A 10564-nucleotide genomic window follows, 5' to 3' on the forward strand; every position below is an offset into this window, starting at 1 on the left:
TGGACGCTAAACGTTATATTTAGCTTTATAGTTAGCGTTCTTGGTGTGAACAGGCCTCTAGACCTGGTGCGTCAATGATACATTGCTGTTGCTGATTATACACAGTATATTTTATAAACATACATTAATTATAATATTAATTACATCAATTTCCCACTGTAGTAATGTGCATCTGGACCTTATCATGTAAATAAGTCATTAAGAATTTCTATAGTTTCTGCTGCTGACCACAAAAGAAGATATTTTAAAGAAAGAACCAGTTGACGGTAGCCATTGAATTCCATAGTATGTTTTTCCATGCTATGGAAGTCAATGGCTACCGTCAACTATTTGGTTACCAACATTCTTTAAAATATCTTCTTTTGTGTTCTGCAAGACAAAGAAATTCATACAAGTTTGGAACAACATGAGAGTGAGTAAATAATGACAGAATTGTAATTTTTGGGGTGAACTATCCCTTTAAGCTTGAAAAAAAATTGGATGGCATTAACATTAGCAGCTCAGCATGGCTTGCATTCTAAAATGTGTTTGGGAAAGGGAAAAAACACAATGTAATCTTCTGTTCTGAAATATTAAAACATTGAAAAGTTGTAAACAAAATGTAATGTAGATTATTAGCATACTTGCTGTGTAGAAAAGTCCTGCTAAGACATTAAAATAGCAGCAGTGCTAAGACTATTTTGTCTCTCGGGTAAAGCAGGGAGTTTTGTCCAGATAAAAACTCAGTCTGTATTAACAACATTTTGAAAGTAGGTTCAAATTACAACAGAATCAATTTCCATTCCATGGGGTCCCAAAAACATTTAAATGTTTAGAACAGTAGAAGCATAAACACATTTAACTCTAAATAAGATAAAGATGAATTCATATCAAACAATTTGGCAGAACTCTGATAAATTTTATGCGCAATGAATCTAATTTATTAATTCATAGAGAGGTGGATGCCTCTTAAGGTGGCAGCCTGGGATATCAGGTAAGCCTCTGCTCTAGTTAGAATAATGAAATGAAAGTTATGGCAAGAGAGGTCAAGGCAATTTTATATAGATAACTAAATATTCATCAGTTTGACCCTAAAACCATGCAATGATTAATTGCATCCCTGATGTGATCAGAATTTAAATACAGTTTCAAAACCATGAACTCACTGAGCTGAGACATCCAAAATGAGTCATTTGTGCTTAATGCATGAAATATGCAATGTGTGGCACAGCTTTGAGTCGACCAGGTCATTCTGCTCCTGAGTCCTGATAGCACTGTTTTTTCTAACAGGATGCCCTTACAGAGAGGTTGTATGATTTTTGATATATGTGTCTTTTGTTCTATAACCAAATTTTGCAAAAAAATAAATAAAAATGTACAAAAGCTGTAAAATGTAGGCCTCATGTTGTGTTCCGGTTTCAGAGGATTCCCCCACCGGTTGCAGAAATGAAAGCAGCTTTACAGAGAAAACCAAAGCAGCTTTAAAGCGAAAATGCATAAATAGAGCAGTTTTACAAAACTATACACAGAACTTACAGGCAAGCTAAGCACTCCTTATGCTTTCGAATGAATGCTTATAATAGGTTTGAATGACATGAGGGTGAGTAAATGAAAGAATAATCATTTTCTGTGAAATGTCCCTTTAAGTATTCTACTCAACTTCTGTTCCAAACCAGTATTATGTGAACATTTGAGTCTGACCCAGTTTTCTGGCCTGTGTGGTGTGTAAGATTGGTGTGGGTTGTCTTCAGTCCTCATTAATCACTTCTGGTTCTCTTAGGGCTTTGTGTCATCATCACACACTCACCTGCTCCATCCATCCACATTTCAATACGCCATCACTTGCATGCAAATTTCTAAAGTCTGCACCGTAAAATGATTAATATTGCTTAATATGGACCTGTGTGCATTGAGAGTAAATACATCTGGAGATGTAAATACATTTGCAGTATCTTGAATAGTTCATAGTAGAAATTAATAGATCGAAAATTAACTCACCCAAGACCATCCAACATGAGTTTGTTTCTTCATCGGAACAGATTTGGAGAAATTTACATCACTTGCTCACCAATGGATTCTCTGCAGTGAATGGGTTCCGTCAGAATGAGAGTCCCAACAGCTGATAAAAACATCACAATAATAAACAAACCATCAATTAACATCTTGCGAAGTGAAAAGTTGTGTTTGTAATACGGAATAAAGAAATCCTTTATTAATCCTTTTTTTACTTCAGCTGTTTAACTTTATCTTCTGGATAAAATAGGGGTTCTCTATCCATAATATTGCTTTCTCCTTTGCAAAAGTTGTCTCGTCTAAATCAGGAGAAAAATATGCAAGCACCAGTTACAAGTGCAAACAGTCTAAAACAGTTTGTAAGAATAATGGTAGTCCAAGGCACTCGAATCTTATTCAAAAAAATTTAAAAAGCCTTTATTTCATCATGGCTATAAGTTTTAAGAACAGGTGACAAGTGCACACCTACGCGTTGCGGCTATTTTGCCTAGCCCAAGTACATTGAAGATAATCGGAATAGAACATGTCCCCATGTCAATAAGAGGAGGTGATAGGGTTAATAGGCTTTTACAGAGAGAGTCTTTTTGGATCTATACACTGAAAGCAACTAAACTTCCAGGCTTAAATGGGGAATTAGACCTGGTACCTTTTTTGTAATAAGAATTCAGATTTGGAAGCATTATATTGGTAATATATATTTTACCAATTTTTACTTTTTTTTTTTTTTTCTCCCTCCTTATATACATGATTATATTGTGTTTGATTTAATTTGATATGTAATCGTTAAACTTCCTCTCTATTGTTTGTCCTGTGTAGAACAACCAGGTGATTGTTATTTGACTAATTAACTGCTGCTTAAAATGAACTCCGATTGTGTTTGTTACTCACACCCTGACGAAGGCAAAATAGCCGCAACGCGTAGGTGTGCACTTGTCACCTGTTCTTAAAACTTATAGCCATGATGAAATAAAGGCTTTTTACATTTTTTTGAATAAGATTCGAGTGCCTTGGACTACCATTATTCTTACGAGTTGAATCATCCCTTGCACCCAAAGAGTACCGAGACTAGAAACCTAATACCCCGTGCAGCACTTCTTTTGCATTCTTTATTTCGAGTCTAAAACAGTTGTAAACAAGGACAGCAGGGGGTGGACTTTTTCACTGGAGGAAGCATTATTATGGACTAAAGCATTATTATTGAATAAAGCTGGTTTCAAGTTAAAATGCCCTAATAATGGGATTGTTCTTACAAACACACAGCGTTTCACTTCACAAGACGTTAATTGATGGAACTGATGGATTGTGTTGATTACTTTTGGATTATTGTGATGTTTTTATCAGCTGATTGAACTCTCATTCTGACGGCACCCATTCACCTAAGACGATCCATTGGTGAGCAAGTGATGTAATGCTACATTTCTCCAAATCTGTTTTGATGAAGAAACTCATCTAAATCTTGGATGGCCTGTGAGTACATTTTCAGCAAATTTTCATTTTGGGGTGAAGTATTCCTTTAAGAGTTTTGTTTTTCCAAACATTGTAAGCAAACAGTACATAACTCAAATATACAACATTTACAATGTGAGTGCTGGAAATTACATTCATACATCATGACAAACTCTGAATAATCATCATAATGAATAAGGATGTGAAGTATCCATACACCCGTTTGAAAAACAGGTGAAAAGAGCTGCATTTTCCCCACAGCTTCTTACTGCCAGCAGCCAAAAGTGATTTATTTCTTACATGCTTGCTGGTTGAAAACTCCAGTGTTTCTTTTTCTTAGCTTTCCAAATCAAGTAGTAGATCAAAAGACTAATTCAATCCTTGAGGACCTGTGCTTAGACAGATATTCCCTAGGAGCCTATAGAGTAACTCATCCATAAAACATTGGTCAGTTGTGTCATTCACATCTCCGCTGTTAAACACTGGCTAGCCTACGCTAACCATTCTGATCACGTTGCTGCAAGTCAGCCCTCTTAGTGTTTGCTTTTGAGGTAATTAAACTGCATTTGATGGATAACCTTGTTAAAGAGAGAAGTTTAGGTAATGATAATCCAATTAGATGTTTTTATCTACTGGAACTAATACAAATATAGTCTAAATTGCAGCACAAGCTGCTGATGTTGATAAACCAAGAGAACAAAGCACGTTAAATTTTTTGACAAGATTTCATAAGTTTACCAACTTGTTAGTAACTGTCTTTAGAAGAAGAAATAATACATGTAAATAAAGAAGCCATGATTTCTCTACTGACAAGAATTTGACTGAAAACAAGCGAGGATTGACTATTTCAACTAGCTATAATGCCATACATAATGACATTTGGCACAGACAATTTGTTGTTATAATGATGAGCTCCAAGCCTCTGTGTAACAACTTAAGAACAATTGGATGGCATCTGTTGTTATGGAGGAGGTTTATCTCAGAGGCTAGAGAGATCTCTCAGAGACAGTGTGATTTCCAATTATGTTTCGTTGTTTAGCACCACCGAGGTGCAAACTCTTTTGAACACCCTTAGACAGACTGCCCTCATGGGGAGAAAAAGGCATTAAATGACTCCGCTATTTTTGAAAAATATTTATCTGTCTGAGAAGTTTCTGAATTATTCCCCAAGCACAGCAAAGTTTCATATTCCATACTGTCAAGTGTGACCATTCCTTTTTTCAGTACAGTGCAGCTTTCCTTTTCTAATGCACAGTGCTCACATGTGTTTTCAATGTACTTGATATTAAAATACATTTAATAAATCTAATTCAGACTTGGATAGCATTTCCAAAACTTTGAATGCAAATGAACTCAAATGCCTTACAGTTAGAAATGTCAATGTAACCCAATTGGATATCTTGCATCATTCTGAATATATTTTGTCAAATGTAATGTGTAGCATTAAAGGGAAGCACAAGGAAGAAGACTGGTAATGCTGAGATTTCAACAATAATTCCCAAAACAGCATACAACACACACACTCAGTCTGCACAAGTTCCACTCTTCACAACAAAGGTAAAACCCAAACAGCACAACATACATTCTTCTACATCCTTTTCTCATCTTAATCAAAAATAGCACTTAATTTCAATTAGGGTGACCATACATCCTCATTCTCCACATTTCTAAATGTCCTAAAATGTCCAGCTTTTGGCTTTGTTTTCATACATTTTTAGGGTAATGACTGAAAAGTTGTTTGACCAATAGCATGCAAGCACTGTACATAATCGAGCAATTGTGGTACACGAGAAGGTGGGATCTACAGAGTATGGTCAAAACCATGCAAATACACAAACGTATCATGCATGCGGGCTATAGAGCGCATGTCAATAATAAACCAAAGCCTAATTCCGGATGTTTTAGGGAATTCAGAAATCCTGGCCAGGACATATCCGGGAAAAAGAGGACATATGGTCACCCTATTTCAATATTTACTCATCTAGCTTTTTGTGAACTGGAAATTACCTGGCTGGTTTCAACAATAATATATTAACACCAATGGGAATTATTTTTATTCATGATTATTCATTAAATGCACTGCACTGAAAGAAAAAGTTGCAACTGAATGTAGTGCAGTTGCTAGTGACACATACAGTGACTCACAGGAACCAAAGTTTAAATCTGACTTGGGTCATGTCCTGATTCCATCCCCCCTCTCTGTCCCCAATTTTCCTCATATTCCTATTGTCCTATAAATATGGCTTAAAACAACTGAGAACACAAAATAACTCATTCTCTGAGTAGTTTCAACACAAAATCTTATTTTGCTCTCTGTTAAGTTGTTCACAGCAGATGTCCAGTAAAGATATTGGCTAGATGATTTGTTGATGAGTTGATTTGATTTTTCTGTATCCCTGCGCTGTGAGATATCTGGTAAGACCTAATCACTACTCTTCAGGGCAACTAAAGCATGGGGAAAAGTATTATAAATGCAAATTCCCATAAAGAGCCTTGAATCTACGTTGCAAGGTCCTCTCCAGGAGATAATTACAGCCTGCTTTGATTACGTTCAAAAGACAAGATTGCAATAAAACTCATAAATAATTCAAAGCAACAAAAACACCCATAAAGGTGTTTTTTTTTTTTTTTTACTAGACCTAGGGTGAGGCCATGACTGCCTTCATTCCAGATGTTAGACTTGTTGACATGTACACAATTCTGTTTGCTTCTTTTCCAGACTTTAGGGGTAAATACACTTCTTGACACTTATCTATAATTCATAACACTGTTCTTTTTCTGAAGTGTTGCTTGACAGCCCTTGGGATCAAAACTGGGTTTTATTTACACTAAAACATAATTTGTGAGAATGTGTGAAATGTTTATTATGCTTTCTTTATTTATTTACTTTTTTAATTATTCAGGCTTTATTCAAGGTGCATCATGCATGTTTAAGTGAGAACTGGTTCGTCTAGCATTATCGAATTAAAAACCTAATTTTAACAGATATTTCTGACTACAAATTTTGATTGGATGAGCCTTTGAAGTCAGTGTAAAATTACCTGACATGTAACCCATGAATAGCCTACATATCACATATACACCTGTGACTCGACATGCAATAGGCTATTAAAATAATGTTCTGGGACAGCATATGTTGCATAAAGTTAATTACAAAGAAAATTATGTAGACCTGTCGCAGGAAAAATCTGGGTTACATTAAGGCAAATACAATGGAAGATAAAAAAAAGTTACATTAGGCCTCCAAACTCCAAACATTCAGTAAAAATGTGCATTATTTGACATAAAGGAACACGTACTGTGATCGACCGCTTACATTTAAAAAATGTAAGATGCAGCAGAATGTCTTGTCTTGAGACACGTTTTTAAAAGTTGAAATTTCTTTTAATTTCTGTGGAGAAGCAGAAAAAGTATCATGACGCCAGGCTTGCCTTCCAGTGGCTTTGGTTAGGACATTCCAATCTAAACCGCACTCTCAAAATAACAGGAAAACGTGTCAGGTTAAGGAGACTGTATCTCATGCAATTATTGAATGTACTAAATATGAACAGGAAAGAAGTAATATGATGGAAGAAATCAGGAAAAAAAAGTAGTTCAGGAATTAAGTATTAAAGGCACAATATGTACGATTTTCGTAATAAAATATCCAAAAACCACTTGCACATTGTTATATATGTCATGCAGTTGTGCACTTAAGTTATCCCAAAAGTTCCCAAGGATTTGTAAATCCAGAGAAATTCCAATTTTAAATAATGGCTCATCCCGGTTCATTGTCGCCTATCAATTATGTAATATCGTTAATATCAGTTTCCGCTTGTAGAAACTATGGCAACACACATGGACAAAAATGCTGCTGCAGTTAAACTAAATCCATTACGGCAGTCGCGAATAAAATAAAAAAAATGAAATGAAAAGTGCTGACTGCAGCATTAAATTTAGATCTGCTCAATGTTGCACCATGAATCTTTTTCTGCATTTTTACAGTGTTATAACCAATCACACCGTAGTGTGTGCAAGCAACATAGTGAAATCATATAATTAAAAAGACACTTGACAAAAAACTTGACAAATTTTTGGGCCTTTATAAGGAAACAGCCAAGTGAACAAAACTACATAAATGTAATAATAGATCAATTAAATGTGCACTGTTTTTTTTTTTTTACATGATTCCCAATTATTTATATTCACGATTACTAGTATTTGTACAGGCTTTACGTTTTTAGTTCAATGTTGTAATTAGCAATTCACGTAATTTTATCTTTGAAGCGGATTTGTTATGTGACAGCATTAATTAAAGTTTCTTAAGGGTCAAGATCAAGTTATCTGCATCTCCTGCACTCCATTAACATGAATATATTAACATGATTCATTCTCTCTCCTTTCCTCTGCTTCCTTGGTTAGATGCATCTCAGTCTCTATTATCTCTCACATCATTGAAAAACATGGTGGGTGGTTCAGCGGTGAATTACGTATTCCAGACTATTGATTGGGGTCATGTGATATGGCCTCTGAGTTTGTCAAGCTCCTTTATCAGTTGTAACTGTCCTTATTGATTTGGATACTGAGTGTGTGGGATGGAGCCAATCACAGAGAAAACTTTGCGGAAGTGACCCTTGGAGCAAATGTCTAACTTTCAAACCTCTGACCTTTTCCCACTTGCATATTTTATGGCAGCCAAACTGTCTTCGGTTAACACGAATCAACCATGCATGGTGGAGAATATGGCAGAGTGTGATGTCATGATATTTCTTCCCGCATACATCTGTTCTGAGATCCTCACGCTAGATATGAAATGTCAAGGGTGTGTTTGGAATATTGCCTGATACATTGAAGTTTCCTGTATAAAGAGATCTTCGCAGCGCATCTGGATATTGCCTGTAAATGTCTCTCTTTCCTCACTGTCTCCTCTGTGCAGAGAGAAGAGCGGATGGCCTTCTTTTAGATTCCATGAACTACCAGGCTGGAGGCTTTTGTGGATCCCTCAGGTCTCACTCCTCGCATACTCATTTACAAACCCATCATTCCTTTTGATAATGCCCTCCAAACTCTATCAAGCAGATGACTTTATTTGAATACAACAGGATGATTGAACAACAATGCACAATATTCTGAGAATGAATGCTGCAATGATTGAGATGTCACCATAGATGATTTATCAGAATATGAGATTATGCAATTTGCCTGTTTGACTTAATGGGAAATAATGGCAAACAATATTGTGTAATTGACTTTTACTTAAAAAGTCAAGAATTTTCATGAGTTTTTATTAGTTATTGTGAGTCGGGGTCATCACAAAAAATAAGTTTTCTCTATGATCTTATTTAATATTATTTTCCTGCACACTTTAAGGTCTGTATTGCGACTGCTGGAGGGCTGCTGAGAATTGTGGGGAGGAAGGAAGTGTAACATCATACAGAACAACAGAAAGGTGTGAGATGATGTTCATCTTGCTGCTTAGCCTTTAGAAAAACTTTCCTTAAAAGTGCTTCAGGGGAATGTTCAAAGTATTACATATATGAATCAACTCAATATTAAAAGAATCAATAACAACAACAAAACCATAAATACCTGCCATTTTGTTTAAATAGTACATAATTTAAAATATTGACTAAATCATATTGGTGTACTGAAAATGCATTTATAGAAATCACATGATGCACGACCATGGCCGGACTTACCATTGGGCTTGAATGGGCTGCAGCCCGGGGGCCCCGCCTTAACCCGTTTACATTTGTTCAGTTATGTGCCAGTCAGAAATTATTAGCCGCATTTCAACTGCGCACACGGGCCAGCCGGGGCTAACAGCTTCCAGCTTCCAACTACAACATTCGAAGCCATAATCAAACAGCATAAACTGGAATGTTTTTGTTTTTTTTTCACATAGAAATAGGACACATGTATTAAATCACGTCTGCGCTGCACCGAATCGTCGATTAATTTGTGATCACATGGCTACATTAAACGGTTCCATTAAGCCTTTCGCCCAAAAGAGCGCACATTTACAAAGATAAAAGGGACTTTGTCCGGTCTCACTACCTCCACACAAAGTGGAGCAGATATTTCAGCAAAACGATTTAAAAAAATTAAAACTGCCATTTACAGGGTTTGTACGGTCATGAAAAACCCAGAAAGCTTTGGAAAAGTCGTGAAAATGTATTTTTACAAATCTCTATATAATAGAATATATGTTTAATCACGACACGTCCTGAATCTCGGTGCGGGATTGCGCATTTTGGTTTTACTCATTCCCGCAGGTTTCGCACGTTTGCCCGCAAACATTTATTTAATATACAATTTAGATTTTTAACAGGTTAGATGAGTTAAAAAAAAATCACACAGAATATCAGATTAAGTCAATCATCATTTGCACGTCTTTTTAAACCATTCCGTACTCACGCGCTCCAAACTAGTTTTCTGGGCGCTCATGGTCACATCCAAAGCGCGCGCACATAAAGCCGTTCACCTTGGAAGTTACTAGCAATAGAACAAGGATACAAATTAAACAAAGTTTTTCAGGTAGGCTATAGCCTAAAACTAACAGTAGCTGCTACTATTCAGGAACAAAATAGTATGATGTATAAAGTCATGGATATAGATTATATTTATATATTAATCCATATTAAATATGAAAAAGTTATTTAGTCAAGAGCAGATTTGAGCAGAGTGATTTTCTTTCTTCTTCTTTTGTTCTTTAACACAGACTGACAGACCGCAGGTACAAAAGCTGCTGTCACTTTCATACCAAATGTTAATGTTAACAATGATAATTAATTAGGCCTATTGGTTATTGTTAATTAATGTTAACAACAAAAGGCAAAATCACTCACTGCTCTTGACTAAATAACATTTGTAACTTTAATTTTAAGAATTAATCTGTTGTTTAATTTAATTATTTTAAATTAAACTTATAAATATACATTTTTAATGTACAGTTTATTCCATCTCTGCAGCATTTCTGTACCTGTATTTTTTCCACCAAAGCGGTTTCTAAAACGAAATTCAGGTCCTGAGTTTAATTTATAATACTGGCTAAGCAAATTACAATATACTTAACATTCTGGCATTCAGTTATGTGATTATGTAGCCTAACTTATGTTCTCTGCATGAAGTAACGTCTGGCACAGTC

At 35.6% G+C, this 10564-nt stretch overlaps 1 long non-coding RNA gene across 1 annotated transcript; it reads left to right on the top strand.

Annotated features, from left to right (window-relative positions):
- Nucleotides 1-4883: 4883 nt before the first annotated feature.
- On the top strand, nucleotides 4884-8863 carry LOC107672225 (uncharacterized). Its single transcript, XR_001632299.1, has 3 exons — nucleotides 4884-4995; nucleotides 8354-8423; nucleotides 8788-8863. It is a non-coding gene; the product is annotated as an uncharacterized LOC107672225 (long non-coding RNA).
- The last annotated feature ends 1701 nt before the right edge of the window (nucleotides 8864-10564 follow it).

The sequence above is a fragment of the Sinocyclocheilus anshuiensis genome, unplaced genomic scaffold, assembly GCF_001515605.1.
Source record: "Sinocyclocheilus anshuiensis isolate Anshui unplaced genomic scaffold, SAMN03320099.WGS_v1.1 scaffold997, whole genome shotgun sequence".
NCBI lineage: Eukaryota > Metazoa > Chordata > Actinopteri > Cypriniformes > Cyprinidae > Sinocyclocheilus > Sinocyclocheilus anshuiensis.